The 21,858-nt window shown below is 44.8% G+C and overlaps 1 long non-coding RNA gene across 1 annotated transcript; it reads left to right on the plus strand.

The window, feature by feature from the left end:
• Positions 1-6,681: 6,681 nt before the first annotated feature.
• On the plus strand, positions 6,682-15,525 carry LOC136018818 (uncharacterized). Its single transcript, XR_010614586.1, has 3 exons — positions 6,682-6,866; positions 15,058-15,175; positions 15,282-15,525. It is a non-coding gene; the product is annotated as an uncharacterized LOC136018818 (long non-coding RNA).
• Positions 15,526-21,858: the final 6,333 nt, after the last annotated feature.

Here is a 21,858-nt window from a genome sequence, read left to right on the forward strand (position 1 = left end):
AGGTAAGGGAAGATGTGTAACAGGTAAAGTGATATTTTGCAATGAGATTATAAGGTCCAAGAGATTTGACTTACATTCCTGCAGCTGGACTGGAAGAGGTTTTGTTGCTGACCAGATCCATCTTCTGGTGAAATCACAGATGTTCAGTGGAAGCTGGCATCACCCCAATGGAGATGGTTCTCACAAAAATGTTCTTTTCATAGTGATTAGTAGTCTGGTGCTGAACTGATCCAATGCAGTTTCTTACTGGGGCAAACACACTGATTTCAATGAAAACATTCTTGGCTCTTGGGTCTTGCTCCTTTTTCATGCTACAAAAGCTAAACTGAAAGTAGTAAAGGAAGAGAATTAGATCCATGCTTCTGAAAATATGAATGCTTTTGCTGAAAGTGTGAAAGGTGCTTAATGGGCAAGGCTTCTATACAAAACAACCAGATTGCTGGGCAATACTAATGTGTTGTGCTGAGAAGGCAATTTTATGTTTTATTTTTACCATTCCTCTGCAGAGTTCCAGGGCATGAAATTCTGCTGTGTTATAAACCACTATGAAGACCTCAGCACTGCCCATGACTATGGGAAAAAGACAGCTTTAACAGGGGAAAGAGATCTGAATTTGATTTGCTGAAATACCCATCTACTTATCCCTTGGCATTTGGTTACACTGGATGCTTTTGTTCCAGCCGGGGTTGCTCATCTGTGAGCAACAAACTGATGGCTCAAACCTCTGTACACAACCTTCATGCTCCTCCATCTGTGGCTTAAGAAGGTTCACAGACCACATCATTTGCAGACAGTGTTTGGATATGCCAGTCTCTGCCATCATCGATGTATGCAAAACCAGGTATATCAAGGTGAAAAGCCAAATTGAGGGCAGAGACTTAGTAGTTCTAATACGCAGAAGTTTAAGAGTAATTAATTTGTTCTTTTAAAAAACAGTACCTATTTTTAGCTCTCAAAAGAGGTTGTTTTTTAGGGATTAGTGACAGGTTGTGCTGCCAAGGTGTGTAGGCTGATTTTGGAGAAGAACCATCTTGCATGGAGGGTGATGTCTTGCAGACTCCTCAGAGCAGCACACCAGTCACAGGAGACTTTCTATTAGACTTGGGCTGTAAACCCTGTAGCTGAACTGTTCGTCTTTATAGACAGTTCTAATGCAGTCAGCTCAAAGGGGGCAGAAACTGTGAAGGAATCCAAGATGCCTTGGCTCCCCTTCTCAACGATAAACCGAGTATGCTTCCTTCTGAAGGAACTGTGTTGGTGAGCAGTGATCACCTGAGCAGTGATCTAGCCCTTCTGGGTAACTGCCCCCAGTTTATATAGTGGGCATGACGTGCTGTGGTATGGAATACCTCTTTGGTTAGTTTGGGTCAGGTGTCCTGTCTCTGCTTCCTCCTGGCTTCCCCTCCTCCCTGGCAGAGCGTGAGACTCAGGAAGTCCTTGGTCAGACTAAAACATTTAAGCAGTAACTAAACCCATCGGTGTTATCAGTGCTGTTCCCAGGCTGAAAGTCAAAAACACAGCACTGCACCAGCTACTAAGAAGGAGAAAAATGACTGCTGCTGCTGAACCCAGGGCTATTGGATAAGGGAGGGCATCCTGTCAGCAGGACTTACGGAGCAGTGGCTATTTATAAACAAAACATGATAAAGGAATATGGGATTTTTTTCTTGTCTGCATAAAGCTACCTGATCCCATTTTAAATGCCATTGATCCTCAACAGAAATTGTAACCTTCTGGGCCATGAGCCGACTGACAAGAGCTATGCTCTGACATAGCTCATATGGGACTAAAATCCAAATACCCAGAATATCACAGACTCAGATTTGGGCATCAAATCTGAGCCTCTGGCAGGGAGATACCAAATCCTAGGCTCAACCTTTTCTAGTTAGTTAGCTTCCAAGCTCAAAATGACAGACGGTTCCTGCAGCTAACAAACTGCTGCTCCAAGAGAAGAGATCAGTGGGAACAGTTGGGCATTGATGAGCAAAGGCTGAGAGTCCGCTTCATGATGTTTAGAGCTTTGTAATAATAATTAGATCCTAAAATGTGTCAGTTCTGCATAAGACAAATCATTGGCGTAGGCCAGGAGCATGTTTCCATGGGAGTGTGAGCATGTGTATCTGATTTGCGCAAGAGCTCGCTAATGCAGCTGTGACCCTGCATAGCCATATCTGAGTTTGTAGGCTACAGGAGTGGGATGGAAATGATGAGAGAAGGAGGGACTCTTGCCACTTCCTAATTTCCACTGCCTTCACCACTGCTGGCTTTCATAAAGCTTTCCCCCCACAGGGCTGCAGCAAGTGTTGCTGCTGTAAAATCAGTGAGGGGCACAGCTGGGGTACAAGGGTAGTCAAATAACGGCTTTCTTTTCCCATCAGAAAAGCTGTTGGATACAAATTGGCATTTGAGTGTTTTGAGAGAACAAAAGTGTTATGTCTGTATTGTTTCTGCCTCTTGTCTCAAAGATTTTCATGCTCTGAGAAGGGACGAGGCTGTTCATCCTAGGGAAGAGGAGGTGCTGAGGTGACCATGAATGACTACAGAAGCAGGGAAAGGAGGGATGGTCACATGAAGTAGATTTGCTAGTCTGAACCATTTGTGGTGCTCTGAAGCCGTGCTCTGAAGCCATGCTCTTTCTGTGCATCCATATCATCCAGGGGCACCACAGCAAAGCAACCTCAGCTGGTCATATCTGGCTTCCGCACACCAGTAACAATGAGGGAAGTTTCCCCTGACTTCCATATTAAAGTGAATTCCATGTTGTGTGGAGGGAACCTACAAAGACAGAGAGGGGGAGGTGTGTTTCCTTTCTGTGTCTTGGCTGGGTTGCAAAGCATGTAATCTTGTTCTGTCATGCAAAATTCCCTTTTATTTGTGAGGGGTACTATCTTCTTTGCTTGCATGCCAACTGCTCTGAGGGCTGTGCTGGTCTCTACTGAGACCGCGAGTTTCTAATACTGGAGAGGGCTGCATTTCAAGGATGAAACCAAGTAATTCATCTGTCAGCTCGTTGTAAGATGTCTCTGGCTAAAAGTCTGGGAAACAATTTTCTTATGACCTACTGTTTGATGACAGTGGGCTGTTTGATGCTGCTGTCTACACACACACACACACATGCTTGGCTTTGACTGATATAGCTCAGTTAAGAGAGAAAAGAAAGTAAAATCTACATTGCTGCTGCTGGCAAAGGCCAAAGTGCTGCATGGGGCCCCCACAGAGGGACAAGAATCTATCTGTTGAGATTGGGCCTGGTTTGATCCTTCTTATAAAGCATCTTGGCAGCTGTCTAGATCTGACAGGTTGATAATAAGACTTTTCCTCAATGCAAAAGGAAAAGTAATTTACATTGGCTTCACACCTCTGGCAAGCAGGAAAGATCCTGCCCTACGTTAGTGTGAATGGGGAGCAGACGTGAGACTGCGAGCAGGCAGCACCAAGGGGGGCAGCAGCAAGGCTTGATCTGTGCTTGAGCAAGCACAAGGAAATGCCGTTTGGAAAATGACAACGGATGAGAGAGCTGGGCTTGGAATCAGCATTCTGTCCATGGCAGCAGTTCGGAGCAGCTTTCCAGCCAAATCCTGAAGGATCACTGCCTTAGAAGGAGCAGCAGTGCTACCTGATTTCATTTTGCTCCATTTAGCCCAGTGCTTCAGCTGATACACTGCTTCTCTCCCTTATTACAGACACACCAGCACCAAGCTGCCCTGAGATTTATTTGTGTGTGTGTCATTGTGTTGATAAGCAGCTGATAGGCACTAGGGAAGGACTACAGCACTCACTGTGTGGAGTAGGTCTCTCCAAGAAGTCCAGGAATGCAATTACCCAGCCTCTAGTTCTCCCACTACCTCAGCAGACAAAACCATCCCCAAAAGAGCTGACAAGCCAAGACTTAACCTGTATTATGCTCCACTCTAAACCTGCTGTCCCACTAGTTCTGGTTCTACGTTTAGTGTCCCTTGTAAGCTTTCTGCTGGCCTCACCACCTCCAAAAGGAGCAACCCAAGGCAGCCCCTCTATGCTTTATATACACACAGCGCAGTGTCAAGGGAGGTAATGGTCCTGGGATACACTCTGAAATCCTCAGATGAAGGCATGCAAGAACAGTGCCATGTCCTTCGTGGAAATGTAATTTCGGAATCTTTGCTCTTCACAACCCACCAGCTTTAAAGGCCTCTGCCCTCCCTGCCAAAACTGAGCTGTGAAGTGGTGGGGAGGGGAGAACTGGAATTAAGTCAAAACAAACAGAAGTGGGTGGGTGGTGAAAGCATTCACTTCGCTGTTCCCTGACCACTGGGATCATGCAGAGGATCTTTTTCAGCTAAAAGGCACAGGCTGGGCCCCAGGGGATCTTTCTCTTGGAGCACCCTCTGTTGCAGAGATGGTTTTGGAGACCTCATTCTTCAAAATGAGGTCTTCAATCTATTTAACCTGGGGCAGTGCAGGCTGGGAGCTTTGCAATGCCCTGGCCAATCTTTGTGAATGTGGAAAGGAGGACATCTGGGTGCAGAGAGCTACTGAAGGCTGCTAGGAAGCAGAGCAGAAAAGGACCTTGCATTGTTTGGACACAGTGACCATTAGGTAAGTTTGTTTTCCAACCCCTTATTTAATCCATCCTTAAAAGACTTAGGTTTGTGTTAGTGTATTCCAACTTTGGACACTGTTACGCAGCTGCTTCAAGGAAAGTGAAGGTCCTACCTCAAGGTTGTGGCTGATTTAGGGTGTTGGCAGGGGAGAGGGGGGCCATAGAGCAGGGTAGATAGGAAGCTGTAGGTGGTTGCAGATAAGATCTGAAAGGCAGATCTTGTGGAATTTCATTGGATGATGTGGTAGAAGATTGCTCAGGAGAAGATACATGATCCCTTTTGAGGGAAGCAGTCTGTAAGAATCAGGAATATAAGAACTTTACATGAATATTAGTTGGAAGAGCAGTGTAAGTAGGTGTGATGATCGCATCTGTATCCAAGCTGAGCTGTGCTGGAGGGCACTGTACTTCCTTGCAGTGGGTATGTTGTATCTTTGTTGTCTGGAGATTTCCAGCACTGTCTGTCCTAGCAGCAGGTAAATATGGGACCCTGCTAGAAAGGCTCAACACTCACAACAGTCTTTACAAATGAGAGATCTTGCCTGAAAGCAAAAGAGATGAAATTAAGACAAGTGCAAAGCACTCCTCTTAGGCAGGCAGAGCAGAATACACAAACACAAAACAGGGAATACGCAATGAGGCAGCAGCACGGCAGGAGAGGACTGGGGTTGCACTGGTTCACAAGTAGAATATGAATCAACTGCATCTGCAAAACAACTCATTGTATCCAATACTGTATTAACAAGAGTGCTCTTTGCCAGATATGTGAGGCAATTATTACAACCTGCTTGGGGATGGCAGAGCTTCAGCCAAGTGTGGGTGTCCGGAACTGATGTGAAACTTTATCTACACCCATTAAGGAATATGGAGAGAGATACCATTGTGGGGGGAATAAAACAGACAGAGCAAGTGAATGATAAGAGGTTAGACAAACAAGTCCTGTCACCAAAGATTGAAGACATTGCCTTTGTTCATTTTGGAAGAAAAATGCTGGAAATGGGATGTAGTCAGTCTTCCTACACATATATAGTACCTATAAAAAGTCTCATGATGAGCTGTTTTCCATGGTCACTGGTGTAAGAAAAGGAAAGTGCTTGAATTCATAGTGAAGATGATTTAATGTATTAGGAAAAACCTTCTATTCTGTAGAGGGGTAAAACACTGAAGTAGGCAGTCTAGGAAAGATGTGGCATCTCCTTAATGAATTTCAGGAATGGGCTTGACAAACAGCTATTAGGACAAATAGGTATTTAAGTATATTTGATCCTGCCTCTGATGATCTCATGAAATACCTTTCTGCCATACGTATCTATAGTTAAGCACAATACAAAAACACAGTCTCTTCCTTGAGGAGTTAAAAACCCATCTGTAATTAGCCAAAGTCTTTATCTTCTAATGCTAAAACTAGGTTAAACGTGCCTTATGTGGCAGCTCTGTTAATATATCACTGTGGAGCAAACATCAGGAGGAAAGGGAGCTCTTTAAACCAAAGACCAGCACTGGTATAACAACATGAGTCTAAAACTGGCCAGGCATAAATTAGGCAGGAAATTGAAAGTAAGTTTTGAACTGTCAGAACAATGATGTTCTGAAACAGCCTTTCATAATGGGAATGCTGGGGGCAAAAATCAGAACTTGTTTTTAAGATGGAGCTTGCTAAATTAAATCAAAAAAATATAGAGAACTACTGCCTGTTGTAGTGGAGCCCAGGATGAGGAGATCCCTTTTGTTGCTGGTTTTTAGGAGCTGAGAAGAAGAGAAGCACTTTTATGCCAGTGGGACTGTTTTCTGCTCTTTATTGACACAAATGTTCTGCCTTCATCCCTGTGCTTTTTCATGTGAGGCAGGTACTGCTATGTCTTTTAAGATCTGAAGGTCACATCTCTGTTTAAAACTGCATAACTGCACAGAGGTAGAGGAGGGAAACCCAGGTTCGGGAAGACCTTGAAGGGAACTGCAAGTCCTCAGGTGCTGGGTGTCCTCTTAATTTTTCCAAAGCTGCAAACACTTTGTGGTGATTGGAGTGAGTGTCTTTTGGGGTTAATGTGAAGAGCTGGGAGAGCCACCTCAGGAGCTGAATTGCAGCTGAATCTCATGTCTTAGGTGGTCAGTATATGGCAGCTCTGTTGGTCAGGTGTTAAAGTGGGGCAAGAAACTACTGCAAAGTGAAGCAGTGTGCCAAATGTAGCTAACAGGACAGCACAGGCTCTGTGCCAGGAGAGGAACTTAATTTCTTTGCTGACAAATGAACCAAAGATGTGATTGGAAGCGCCACACTTTGGAGGTATGAGCAATTTCCCTATAATCAATCATCCAAACAAAATTGTTTTCATTTCTTTGCATTATTTAGCAGGCATTTGATAGCAGACAATATGAGCTGGATTTTGGTTTTCCACCTGTTTCTTACACTGATGTGATTTGTGGGCTTTGGCAGTGGGATGCTGGTATGAAGGAAGGTTGAACTGGGTTTCTGTGTTCAAAAACTTGGCAAAGCCCATATCTGAGATTATCAGCTAATCATTCAGACATAGGCATTTTTTGTCTGCTCTTGTTAGGTCTGTAAAGTATCTGGCTGTGCAAAGTTCACCTACAGGAGAGGATGTCAAGAAGGAAGCAGTGAGAAGGTGATAAGGTAGAGCTGAATTTGATAAGAGTCTCTGGCTCCTGCAGTAACTGCAGGAAAGATGTCTAATAATCAGTGTCACATCAGCTCTCCTGGGAATTCCTAGTTACATGAGGCTATTGAAGTGGTCGGACTAGAGGGCTAGGTAGAGGAGGAGGGCTGGTTCCTACACCCTGGGTTGAACCATGTGAAACAATTCCCTTTTCTTAGAGGCAAGTGTAGCTCTGAGATCTCAATGGATCCATTTTACTTTCCCTTGGGCAAGGTGTGTGTGTTATGGGAGAGGAAGGAGGAATTAGTGGGAAGCATATGTTAAGGTGACTCGAGTGACTGGTTTGTTGTCTAACATGGGTTCTGTAGCATTTGCTGGTACTGGGTCAGGCTGAGGGAGAACATTGTGGTTCAGATACAATAAAAGGGAAGGTTGTAGGGAGATACAGCAAGAATGATATCTACTACAGAGGATATGCTTTCCGTCACTTTTAAGTCTGATGATATTGGCCCGATTTCAAGTCATGGACAAAGAGCCTGTTTGTACCACATAGCAAGTTGAGAGGCTGATTTATACAAGGGCATTCTATGAGTGCCAAATAACACCCTGTGTCCTTAGATGAGGTAGGAGGGGCTTTTTCTTCAGGCAGGTTAAGCAAGATATTCTCATGCATTAAATTCAAAGCTGCCCTTAGGCTGCTTTGTACCAGGATATGTCTCCACACGCAGCATCCCACCATGTAGAAAAGATGCAGATCTCAGTGTGACCTGTAATGAAATAAATGTCCTGAAGCCTCCCACTAATGGAACTTGTCCCACTCTGGTGCTCCTAGGGGTGCTTAGACTGGGATTGTGTGTTCTCACTGCTGGAAAGTCTCCACTCAGCACAACCCAGAACTGCCCAATTTTGTTGCCCATCAGGGCAGGATGCAAGAGAGTGTTTCAGGATGGATGGAATTGAAGATCAATTTAAGGATATGTTTCTGTTCTGGAAACAAGGGCTTGAATATTTGTTTAAGTATCACTGGTGTGTTTCAGTTTTCATTCAGGTGCCTTTCTAACAGATACCGATGGTATGGTTGTGTGTGGGAGTGGGGGGGTGGGTTTGCTGCTTGCTTTCAGAAATGAACAAATGCAAGGCTAGGAGTCTGTGCAGTTAACACTGGGAATCACCAAGGCATCAGGGCCTCCTAGCATGTACAGGTAAACAAGAAAGACAACTTGATTACATTGCTGACACAGCAGATGAGCTCTAAGTACACACTCACCTCTCTGTGGCTCAGCCTCTTGTACAAAACATAGGGATCATGATACTTTTCCTCCTGCCTTTGTCTGTCTTGCCTGTTTGGCTGGTTGCTCATGGAACAAAGAGTATTTCTCATTGACTATTTGCACAGTGCTTTATACAACAGACCCCTGATCGCAGCAGGGGGCCTTCAAGTGCTACCGCGTTAGAGCGAGCACAGAGATGTCTGAACCCTGGTGGAAGCAGCAGTCTGTACAGCACTAACGAAGGTTATAGATTAGGCATGTGCTTGTCAGGCTGTAATGTAGTCAAATTTCCCTGTAGCAAACGGTGCTTGTAGCAAACCACCTTTTCCAGGCATCCCAATAGTAAGAAATGTTATCTTCCATTGCTAATTAGTTCTTGATAGGGCAAACGCTTACATGAAATTGAATGCGTACAAAGATCTTTGTTTTCCTGCTTTTTCTGAGGTGTGCTGTATGTACCCCTAAGGGTACATCTTCCCTTCTCCTTCATGTCTCTATTTTCTTTTTAAAGTGCCATTTAAATGTTGAGCAGTGCACAGCCTCAAAGTGCAGGGTATTTATGGAGAATTCAAATTGAGTGTTTTTCCTCATTATTCTGAGGTGGTGAATTGCCCTCTCTTTTTATAGCGACTATCAGGATATAATGAAAATTTAGCTGGGCCTCTTGATAGCCACTTTGTGCAATACCAAAAGCCTTTATGTTTTCCATCACTTCCTCCATCCTCTTTTCCCTGATCTTTAGAAAAGAATAAATCCATCTCCTTATCCTGAAATATCATGGATGATATTTCTAAGTTTATCTAATTGTGTTTTCCCTCCATTCTCCTTAACCCCAACTTACCACTTGTCCCTGAGATCAGATTTGATGGAAGCAGAAGAAGCTTTAAGCTTCAGAATTTATTGAGGTGAAACCAGCATAAGACACTGGCTCTTCAGAAAACAGCTTGTTTGCTTGGTGAGGAGTTGGAGGGCAGGAGGAAGAGCAAAAGCCCTTTAATTCAGCTAAGTAGAAGAAAAATCAGTCTTCCCCAGGTAGATAAGGAATGAAACTAGCTAAATGCTTAAATAATGTTCTAGGTAAGACACTGTGTTTGCCTACTGTTTAAACTCTGAGTACTGCTCTATTTGATACCTTAAATAAAACATAAGTTTCCCTGAAGACAGTCCTTTTCCTCCTGTTGTCCTTCATGTATCATTATCTAATGGCTCCAACCAAGAATCTGTCTCAGTTCCTGCCCTCAAAGCCATGGCTGCCCTAGTGCTGAGGGCCAGTTTGGGGGTATTATTCTGCAGTAATCATGAAAGGAATGTTTCACTTGTCTCTGAGCTGTTGATAAAGGTTAGCAGTTGGGTGGAGGTAACAAACTGAGAAACAGCTCTTTTAGCTTTGCTGGACTGGTGGAACAAGCTGTGCTGTTGATGCTCTTTATATCAAACCTCATGTAGAATTACACGGTCAACAGGTCTTTAGTGTCACTGGGACCCAGACAGGTTTAAGCTGTTCTTTGGCTCAGATTTCAATGGTATCCTGTTGCTTCAGTTCAGAGTTTACCTTCTTTAATTGGGAAGCAAGTGCTAGGGACTAGGAATAGGGTGGGGTTTTGCCATGTCCCATTGCTACTGATGGCACATACCAGATGCTTCACAAGGGTTATTAACATCCAGAATGAAACCCTCCTTGCTGCAGCAACTGTTGAACCAGAAGAAGAAATGTGGTAGTAAAATAGTCCGTATTCTGTCTTTTGTCTTCTCTCATTGTCCTCTGTGTTTGCCTGCTCTTTGCTGGCAAAGGTACAACCATATTTAAATATTATCCTCGGGTCATTCTAATGGCCTTAGACTTCACTTGAATATAGACTGGCAAGATGGGGAATGATCGTGTGCTGTACACTTAGCTGCATGTTGATGCGTGTGCTCAGGGAAGCTTGGTGTGTGTGTGAGCAGACAGGAAAGAGCAAAGCTGGTACTTTCAATCTCCTCTCCTTTTCCAGTGATCAAACCTCAGCAGCCACCAGAACCATAACACGCAAATATAGGTCCTTGAGATTCACCTCGCTTAGATGAAATGACAAAAATCTCCACCAGCTCCTGCTGGCAGAGTCATTAAAAGCTGCTTTTCTGAGCTTTCAGCAGCTAGAGAAACTCATCCTAAGATGCTCTGTGAGGAAAGTTCAAGTTACAATGGCTGCCACAGTCTGAGCGGCTTTACCTCCTGGTGTGAGCTCCTGATTACATGGCAGTGATGGAAGGCTTAGTCATAGCAGCAGGTCTCCAAGAAACCTTGTGTGGGGGAATGTTGCCTTGAGGCAGCAGACAGCGATATCAAAAGCCTACCAGGGACATACGCAAAAAAGGGGAGTTTAATTGCCAAATTTCCCCTTTATCTCGGTATAATTAACAAGCTGGTGTCTCTGCAGCTCTCGTTGAAGGGAATGCTCTGAAATGTGCTATGGATGTGTTAAGGAGCATGGGAGTTGTGTTACTGTGGCAGCGCTTATGAAGTCCTAGTGGCTCTTTTCACAAAATCATCAGATATCTAACACATTATTAAGAACGACCCTTACTTATAAAACACACCAACAAAATACAAGCGTTGCTATCGACCTTCATGGGTTATACTCCTCTCTCCTCCTGTCCTTCTCATGCAATGGGGTTTAGTTGACCATTCTCCTGTAGCAAGAAATAGGCACTAACTTTTCAGATGAGAGCGGGACCAATACTCCCTCGTAGCTGAGGCTAGCAGCTATCTGTGAATGGTGACTCACAGACTAATCGGACATACATCCACAGAGGTAATTTCAGCAGACTGGTCTCAGCATGATACACAATGAATGGGATGACTCAACACTGCTGCCTTGCAGTGCTGCATGCAAACTACCCAGGAGGTGACACCTGGCAGGACCAAAAGGTGAAGACTTGAGTTAAAATTTCCATTATGACTCAGCTCAGTGTCATGTAAAAACACACCAGGTCTGACAACTCGTGCCTTACATCTGGCGATCACGAAAGCCTGCTCCCATTGCGATTAAAGAGGCAAGTTACTGTAAGAGCTGGGTTCTACCTCTTTCGCTGTTCATACATCCTTGCTTTGCAGACAAGATGACGTGTTTGGTCCCAGCAATGAGAAGCGGAGCTCTGGAGTGTGAAAGTGAGCTTGGCTGAGCTTGGGTGCGAGTCAGGTTCTAGTGGGAATTATCTCAGGCAGGAACTGGCAATGTTTTTGAAGGCAATAACACTCCCAGGCCTTTTGAAGCCTTATCAGGGATCTGGCTGGTTTATCTGTAATGAGCTTTCGTAAGGGATGCAGAATGCTCCTGTATGTTACTCATGCATTGAGTATGCACAAATCATCCTGGTTCATAGAGCGATAGGTAGAATTGCAAAACTGCACTTAATGACTGGGTGACAGCCATCTGCAGTACGTGCTTTCAATGTGATATTATGAAGGATAATTTTTCTCCTGCCTGTGAAGCTGAAAGAAACCCAGGGGAGATGATCTCTTGGGTTTATTTGCTTTGCTTTTAATCGATTCTCAAGATTAAAGCCTGAGTAAAAGTATCAGCTTGAAAGCCATGGGTACCGAGAGCTCTGGTTTTGTTGGGGGATGTGCATAGGAAGCATTTGTCAACCTGTCTGAGCCCTGACCAGAGGCTGTCAGGACAGTGTTGGTTAGTCCAAATAGTGCTGTTATGGGGGATGTGACATAGTTTTTACATGCTCAGTGGACTATAGAAGCTAAGTGCTTGAGCTGTGAAGCACTGAAGACCGGAAAAACTTCATAGGCTTTGAATCTGTCCTTCACAATAAGATGCAGACAGAACAGGGACTCTGCTGTCCTGGAGCAGGCTGTAACTTAGGCTGCAACCTGGCCTCTGCTATGCTAGAGAAGACTTGGGTTTTGGGGGAAGCAGAAACCATTCTTAAGGCAGGTGCACCCCTTGGTGTGTCTGTCACTTTAGTGTTCACCTACCTGCAGCAGTGTTCTGCTGATGGAGGTGAGGGGAATTACCCGCAGTATATCTGAAGGCACTTTGGGGCAGGGTACTGTAACTGAAGCTTGCTTACTAGGGAATTAGTCTCTCATCTGCATTTTATTGTTATTAGGAATGTTTTTTCTTAAATGACTTTGGAAGCTGGCTAGTTGTTTACACTCCCAACCTGATATTGTAAAACCTACCTCATTCTACCATGTATTTAATAACTAATGCAGCTATCCTGCTAGAGAGCTGGGTTCCCACGTCCCCTGCTCTCTGCAAACACACACAGAATACTTTGTTCCTGCTCTGTTGATGATCTTTGAAACAGGAGGTTGGATGACAACAAAAATAGGGTTTGTCCTTTGCAAATTGTTCCAAAACCTGTCCCCAGACTCTGTTCCTAATCTGCCTGGTTTTTTAGCAGCTTCTTTGGGCACTTGAAAGTCATTGCCACCAATTACAGCACCTTTGAAGCACTTTCTCATAACCGTTAAAGTGTTGCATGGAATAACATGAACAAAGACTTCCCAGTGCGAGGATGAATTGGCTGTTGGGCTCTTTTCCTGGGCAAACCGGGCCCTGGCTCTGCTTTCAGCTTAATAACATTTCTACTTGCATATGAAGTCCCTGTTTCTGTGCCTCCCTCCAGCTGCAGCTTGCAGAAGTGAATGTCTGCATCTGCAAACCCTGAGCCCTGTTTAGTCACTAAGATAAAGTGCCTTGAAGATCAGAGAGGCTGCATCTTTATAGCTCTGATTAGATGTATTCCCATAGCAGGGAGCTTTCCTGGGCACTGACTACAGAGGGACTGGGAATCCTTGACTGACCAGAGTTTAGAGATAACATAGAAATATCAAACCATGGACCTATGAGTGAACACGCCTCTCACAACAATAGGACAATTAGCACAGCAATGGGTGTTTTCTCTGCATTGTGCGATGGCTTGGGGCTGGTCTGGAAAGGATCCAGAATCACAGGAGCCAGCAGGTGAGACTGGAGTCTGCTCACTGATGTGTGCAGTTTGGAGTTGCTTAGAAGAGTAAGATCAGAATCTGGCATAGGGAAGAGAGGGGAATCTTTATTTCTGAGCTGATGATTTGTTGTAGGCTGTGTGGCAATTTTATCCAAGCTTGAGAAGAGCCAACAGCTTGTTTCAATCAGGTCTTCGTTCTGTGCTTTCCTGTCCAAGAAAGGTGAGGATGCAGCTACAGATCATGCCCTGCAAATGACTGTCAAACTCATGACCTATATGGAAGAGTAGCTCCTTGTGAGGACAGTGGTTCATGCTTTCTCACCCTGCTGCTGCTCAGTTGTACTTGGTGACCTCCCAGGGCACTCCAGGACTAGTTCTCAGTGGAAATACCCTGGTTTGTTAAGCAGTGTGCAGCAGTTTTGCAGCGTCTGCCCTTGCCAAGTAGAAAGCCTTAGTGCCTGCACCAGCCTGTAGCAAGCTGTGCTGTCTTGAATGTTCCTTCCTTTAGATCATCATGATCCATGTGATTTTCCCTGCTAGCTATTCCCTCCAAATCTCTGCCCCACATATGCCTCCTCCAGCACGTGTGGCAAATGGTCACACAAGGTGAGCAGGGCAGGTTTCAGTGATGAAAAAGATACCCAGATGACATCAGGGCAGAGGAAATAGCTTTAAATGGCATTGCTTCTGGGAACTTACCATTGGATTGGCTGTAATGACCTTCATTTTATCTCAGAAGGGTGTCGTGATGCTCCCCCTCAAGAATTTGCTGAGTTAATGAGGAAGAAGGGTCAGAAATAAATCATTCTGCTTCAGTGAGGCATGTTGTCTCACTGGTGTCTGCTCCTGTCATAACAGGTAAAGGCTCAACACAAGATCCAGGTTCAGCATCTGTTGTATGCTTCTACAAGGTTTTAGAACAAGAGAGGTCTCTTCCCTGAGCTGCCGACAGGTCAAGCCTTCAGTCTGATGCTTGTGCTGTTAATCTGAGATGTCGAGGGGCATGAAAGCACAATCCTTTCTTGATGCGTGAGAGGTCCAGCCTGTGTAGCTGTCAGTGATTTTGATTAGGCCACTTTCTTTGGGAATCTGAAAAAATCTCTGAGTGCTTTTGTGTTTTCCTGAAAGCCCTCTGGAAATCCATTTGCATGATTAGCAGAAGTGTAAATGTGGATGCAAATGGAAGCCACAGAATCACAGAATGGTTTGGGTTGGAAGGGACCTTAAAGATCCTCTCGTTCCAACCCCTTTCTGCTTGCACAAACCACTGACCACATGCTTGTAAACAGACAAGCTCACCAGTGCTCTGAACACAGTTTAGCAACATGTAGCCCTTTCCACGCTGAATTCATTCTCAGCTGCTCACATACAATGCATTTCTCTTCCTTGCATATCTCTCAGCAGTGACACCGCTGCTGTTTTGGTGGATTGCTTCTTGTAATCTTTCTTCTTTTTCCAACAGTAAACTTGCTCCTGATGTAATTACTGTGATAAAGTTCTGTGGCACGATGGATCATCCTTATAGTACTATTGCTCTTTACTTCAGACAAGAGGCTATTTTATCTTAACCTTTTGTGGAAAGGGTGGTAAACAGCTTTGTTTTCTCCAGCATCATATTCCTCTGTGTTATGTCTGACAGAGAAGATGGTTCCTGAGTCCATTTTCTACAGCACTGGGGTTCCCTCAGGACTTCTCTGCAGCCTAGAATAATACTGATGAAGTAATGGCAGGTGGACAGTATCTCCTGTATGGGACGAGTTAAGTGTCACCTTACTCCTCTTGGGCATATGCCCACCTTGCTGTTGGCCTTTCCCATCAGTGCTCATGCTGACAGTGTCAGTGTCTCTGTGCTGAACTTTGCAGGGCAACCTCCAACCAACCCTGAAAAGCAGTGACTCTGGATGGAAGGCGTGAATACTGCCGTGAGGTTTCCGCTCCAGCTGTGCTATAAGTAGAGGACAACAAATTGCAATCAAAACACACTGATCAGAATGCAGGAGAGTCTCGTACGTAGTTGTTGCCTGAATCCTGTTTGTCCAAGTGTGGAAAGGCCCAATAACTGTACGATTCAATGAATTTTTGAGTAAGAGGGTGGTAAAAATACAGGTTTGGGGCCAGTCTGTCATTTTCTCTCTTTTTACAATAATCTGACCTAGTTTGTCTTTTGCTATTAAAAAAAAAAAAAAAACCTGAACTTTTACTTACTCTCTGAAACCAGTTTTTACTATTTGTTTTCGTGGTCTCACTTGACAACTAAAAGCTGTACCTTTTAGCAGCTTTCCAGTCTCCACTGTGCTGTGTGCTGTGGTGCCTCTGAGCAATTTTCAATAGAGGGGTCTGTGTGAAAGCTGGACAAACCAAATGAGTTGTCAGCAAGATACTGACGCAGGGAGTTTGCTAGGTTTCTGAAGGACCCTCACTGCAGTGTATTCCTGAGCAAAGGGGAAAGATGGGATGAAAGACCAGCAAGTAGTGACAACCTCATGGTGCATTAGGAATTTAACTGCTTGAAGGAAGTGTTCGGAGGATATTGGGTTGTTTGTGGGGCCTACGGGGATTATGCCACTTGACATCTGCATGGCAATGTAAGAAAGGTTTGGGTGCGTATGTGGGAGGTAATCGGGCTGCAGGTCATTTTGGAGTCAGGAGGAGAGTTTTCAGTGCCTTTCTCCACGACTGTACAAGCTCCGCAGTGTTGCTTATTTTTCACGCCAAGTGCTTTCTTGGCCTACAAAACGAGTTTTTCCCAGGTGTAAACCTCCCCTGCCTGGGAAGAGGTCAGCAAATGTGGCTGCATGCTCTCCTCCACTACTTTGTTTGAGTGTTCATGCCACCCTACTGTGGCATTTAAGAGCCTGGGCTGCCTGTGTAGCCCACGAAGGCTCCAGAGGACAGTTCCCCTTAATTTGGCCCTTCGTGATCCTAAGGACTGACTTTGGAAACTCCTACAAACCTGTCTGCAACAGGAGGAGTCTGCGTGGGCTTTGGTTGTGTTTCTTCAGTGATGTGGCTCTTCAGTGCTCAAGGACAGTAACTAAATGTATTGTCCAAACCCAAAACCAGTCTGCGAATCCCAGTGCTGTGAACAGGAAGCTTCCGAAGAGCTGCTTCCCTCATGTTATCTCACACAGACAGTTACTGTGTTCTTGATGTAATTATAGTGATAAAACAATGTGACATAACCGCTGGCTTCTATCATGGTATCACTGCTGTTGACTTAAGTGACAGGATAATAATTTTATAAGAGAGCTTTTATTTTTCTCTCCTTGGCAGCCCCTGGCAGTGTTTAAGCACAGGAGCCGATAGCTCTCATAAAGCGCATTACACACGTTTCACAACTCCTAAAACTTTTCATTGCTTTTATTTATGCATTTCTATTTGTTTCTTTTCTATTTGTTCCTGCAGTATCCAGGCAGTGGCTCTCCCCAGCTAGCACAGGGACTGGTGTTTGCATTGTTGGCAGTGGCAGCAGTCATTCATGCTTGGTGTTCGGGAGAGGAGAGAGAAAAAGGCCTTTTTTCTGCACACTCACTTTTTGGTCATTGCTGCATTGCAGACATGCCAGTCCCCATACTCAGATGCAGGAGGTGTCCTTAGGATGGCTACTAGAGAAAGCCTGGTTAAAAATGAGCCATATGAAAAAGATTAGAGTGGACTTGGACACATCCCCTTACAGTATATACCTGATGCTTCAACTTAACTGGGAAGATGCAGCCTAGAGGCAGGCTGTGCAGGGACCAATGGGAATCTAATCATATATATTTATGTCCCCAGACTCCCTTGTCTCAGCTGTAAACTTAGTGATGTAGTTTCACAAGACTGCAGAGCCTTGCTGATCTGTGCTGCTGTCTAGCATTGTCAGCCAAATCTCCCTCTGAAGCCATTGGGTAAAGGGGGACATGTGGTATTTCTGGTCCATCTTGCAGCCATCCACACTGTCTAAAAATGTGTGTGAGGGCAAAGCATAGGTCTTGGCATATGGAAAAAGTGCTGTTCTTCTCCATAAATATTTCCAAGTGATATAACAGGGCTGTGCACAAAGTAGGGCTCATAGCTTCCTTCCAGGAGTGCTTGTGGGATCACATTAGCTGGTAGAGCTTGCTGGATGTCGCTGATGATTCCTTACCCAGCCAGGCTGGGTGTGAAGATCCCTGTGGGGGATCTCTGCAACTGTGCTGCACAGATATTGGTTTCCTGTCCATTTCGGCTGGACAAACCTAGGTGGGTAATGATGGAAGCTGGAAGGAGAGATGCCCTTATAAGCTCTACTTCACTGTGTAGAAATAGCTTGTGCAAAACAGTAAAAATACATGTTGTTTACCTTGTAGAGTGCAGAAAGGGTGATGAACTTGGGCAATGTAGTTATAGGCAGACTGAGTGCTCATTTGCAAGATCTTGAATATTCAGATTATTTTTCTGACTTCTTTATTCAATACAAGACATAGGAATGTCTGCAAGAACTGATGCTTGCATTTGGTGACAATCAAATAGAGAAAGGAATCATCTGAGAATATTAATGGGCAGCAAACCTTACAAGGTCTATAGTTTGAGCTTGTCAAAATGGCTCTGTGAGGAGTTTTGACAGTATGCGGTTTTTGAACAGGAAGAACTTTTTATCGCTTTAAACCATCCCAAAGTGTTCGCATGAGGAATACAGTTTTTATTTGGGCAGCTCATAATTTTCTGGAGTTTTCCTCTCCATCCAAGCAGTAAAGGAAGAGGGGGAAAACCTCAAACTTAGCATAAAATCACCTTTTCTTTGGTTTCTCTTGGAAAATAATACCAACAAGTTGGGGTGGGCGGGCAGCTCTCTGGAGAGGCAGGATGGGCTTTAGAACATTTCTACCAGCTTTAAAAGCCATAGTTGGAAGCAAGCCCATGGAAGGTGAGCCCCTCATGATGTCTTTCCCAGCACGAGCAACTGGGAGCTGTTTTTTTGCAGAACCGCACAAGAAATCCGAAAGCAACCTTACAATAGTTCTTTGCCCTTCTCGCACTGAGAAACCACTTTCCCCATGTTTCATCATCCCCTATAGGGAAAATGAGAGGTCTCTGGCTGATGCAGGTGTACAAGTAGCTGTACCCATTTGCCCTCTGTGCTACTGTGGAGGCTTTTCCTGCAGGCAGCATGCCAAGGGAGCGGGAGTTGCTCTCTGCCTGTATCTGCTCAGGCTGCTTGTTTGTGATACAGTCCCCTGTGGCAGTCCCTAATGACAGGCTGAGAAGTTGAAACAGGCACCAAGGGTAAGAGAGGGATGTAACTGCTCTTTTAATGCTTCTTTTGTTGTCTTTTCTATCTGGATTGAGGATGTCTGTTTAATACCAAGTGATGACTGCCCTGACTGTCACTCTCTGGGAGATACTGTGTTTAGGTGCCCTCCTGGGCTTTGCAGGCAATCAAGCGGTGCCATACGGCCACAATATACAAATGCCTTTAAATATCTTCTGCATTGCTATTGAGGTGCTGATCATGCTGTATGCGCAACCCATCACACAGCGGAGCAGGGAGAGCTTTTTGCTTAGTACTGTCATTCTTGCAGTCAGCAGCTTTTGTGTGGCTCTGAGCTGTGGTAGGGCCCCAGACAATGGTGAAAGGGAAGTTTTAATAATAATCCTTTCTGCAATTGACCTGCTGCTGATGGGAGCCACCAGGAAAAGCTGGAAAAGGACCAGATTTGCTCCTGATGTTGATTGCACAGCAAGTGCGTCTCATTGGAAATGATGCTTGGCTGGGGATGGAAGAAGCTGGTGAATGAGGAAGAGGGACAGATCTGAGCTTGGAATAAGTTGATGTTGATGGTGAATGTGAGAGGGTACCAGACTTCTTCTGCTGTTACACGAATGGGCCATCAAAGAAATGAGATCGTTCCTTTCCTTGTGCTGAGTTTAGCCATTGCTGTTGATGAGAGGGAGTGGGATCATTCCCAATGGTAATGGTCACAGGCATTTCATGTAGCCTGGTGTGGGGATCCTGCTGTGCATTAGACGCCAGGAAATTTACTTTCGTTGCTCTGTCTCTGGCCCATGAATAAAAATATCCCCCATTTCCCTATCCTGCCATAGCTGTTGGGCAACTGGTGAAGAAATTGCGTGCAGTTCTGTGTGTCTAAACCAGCCCTTTGACTAGCCTGCGCAATGCTCCCTGTGTGCACAACGCAAGGCAGCCTGTGGCTGTGCTGGGCAGAGCAGGGTAGCGGGAAAAAGATGAAAGAGGCTCCTTTCTCATCATTAATATAAACATATCTTACAAATAATACCTTGTGTAGGCATTTTCATAACTAGTGCTGAGACGTAAGAGAAGCACAGCTTGTTTGAGCAAGTAGGTGCTGCTAAGGGTGGGGGGATGCCTGGCTGGTTGGACAGGGGATTGATGGACACTTCTGGTCTGCAGTGTAAAGGAGGCACATCAGGTGGGGACCAGTTACGGGAGATCTGGGTTAAGATGCTAAACTGCACCGAGCACATATAAGAAGGCTCCTTCTTCTGTCTGGAGTTTCTTTATTCAGCACCTCACCCATTTTGTTCTCTCTTCATTTCCTTTCTCCTTCTCATTTCCTCCTCCTCAGATTATTTATCACTGCAGCTCCCCTATCTCCCTATTTATCACTCTCCCCTCCCATCCTCTCCCGTCATGAAGATCTGTACCAGAAAGGCCTAGAGCCCTGCAGGGATTACTGTGCTGTTTTCATCTTTGTTGGACCTTCAGTTCACACAGAAGATGCGCTGCGGAAAGGACAGGTCTCCAGCAGTGCTTTCTTCTCTTGACAGCAATGCATCTTCATCTTGCTCTGTTTCCCCTTTCAAAGGATGGACCCGCTTGAGGGCCAAGCTTTCCACTGCTGTGTTTGTGATTGACTAAAGCTCAACTATGTGAATGCTGTTAATGTCTTACTGCAGCTTCTGAAAAGGGATCCCATGCTTTCATCTTGTTTTCTCTTTCAAAAATAATTCTGTTAGTATGGTCCTACTCCTGGAGGGTGTCTGGTTCTGCGTGGGACCTGAGGGCTGCTAGCCTGTGTATTAGGTCTATTATATATTGCAGGCACACCTATGAGGCTGTGCAGCCTGCAGGGATTACACACTTCCAAAAAAGGGTAATTAATTCTGATTTCAAAATAACATTTTATTAAAGTGGAAAAGTTTTGCTTCCTTCTTTTGAGGGAGCTTTCTTTTTTTTTTTTTAGGGTAAGGGAGGGCAGAGGAAGGAGCGATGGAGTCAATCCTGTTTCAGCTAATCCAAAGTAGTATCTCCTTATAAATATTTCAGCAGTTCTCAGTCACTCTGAGAGCATTATGCGTTGGTTAGGTAGTTCAGATTTATAGGGGATGTAACATCAATTAATTTGCAGCCATAGTTATCTGTATTATGTCACCTACTCAATCACAGGCGCAAGAGATCTGCTGACCCAGGGCTCCAGCATCTTCTTTCCAGGTCAAGCAACAAGTCACTTCTAAATCTTTCAAACTTCTTTCCCTTTCCTGTTGGTTTGTGGATTAACTTCTCATCTGACAGCACTTTGCAGTGCTGTGAGAGCTGATTTTGGTTCCTGGTGAATGAAGTCCATGATGCTGAAAGAAATGTAGGGACAGGGCAAGGGGGAATGGCTTTAAGCTGAGAGAGGGGAGATTTAGATTAGACATTAGGCAGAAGTTCCCTGTGAGAGTGTGTGGAGTGCTGGCACAGGGTGCCCAGAGAAGCTGTGGCTGCCCCATCCCTGGCAATGGTCAAGGCCAGGTTGGATGGGGCTTGGAGCAACCTGCTCTAGTGGAAGGTTTAATGGACTCTTCAAAAGAGACTGGACTGTGTGTGCCCATGCATGAACACATGAGGAGAGTTTTAGTACAGCATTTCACTGGGGCTGGTTTTGGACTGATGAATCAACTGTTCCCAGTATCCCAAGAGAAAGGCAGGATACGTTCCACATCAGAGACCTGTCTACAGACCACTACCTGATCTAGGCTGCACTCTGAACTGCTGCAGGCAGTGCATTGTCTGTTTTCCTCCTGCATTGGATGCAGGACTGTGTTTGGCTGAAGGACGCTTTCCAGGGATAATTCCAGGTCTTCCAAGTTTTAATTTGAAGGCATAAAAAAAATAAAAAAGAGAACCTGTCCTTTCTTCTTATTCCTCATTATTGCAAATGCATGCTTGATTTCCCATGTGGGTTTACCTGGCTTTATCTTTCAGCTGCTGTTGGTTCTTGCTACGCCTTTCAGTGTGTGAGCAGAAGCCTCTCTAATACTTGAGCTCTTTGCCACTAGAAGTTGCTAAGTTGCTATTTCCCCCACAACTATCTTTTCTGATAAAGCGAAATGAGCTCCTCTTGGTCCCTCCCACAAGGTGCTTTTCCTGCTGCATCTGGTGGGTTTTGTAATTCTCTCCAGCACCATCCCAAAGTGCTTCTTAGCAACCTTTGAAAAATGTATTTGTGAAAGCTCT

This window comes from Lathamus discolor, chromosome 8 (assembly GCF_037157495.1).
Source record: "Lathamus discolor isolate bLatDis1 chromosome 8, bLatDis1.hap1, whole genome shotgun sequence".
In the NCBI taxonomy this organism is placed as follows: domain Eukaryota; kingdom Metazoa; phylum Chordata; class Aves; order Psittaciformes; family Psittacidae; genus Lathamus; species Lathamus discolor.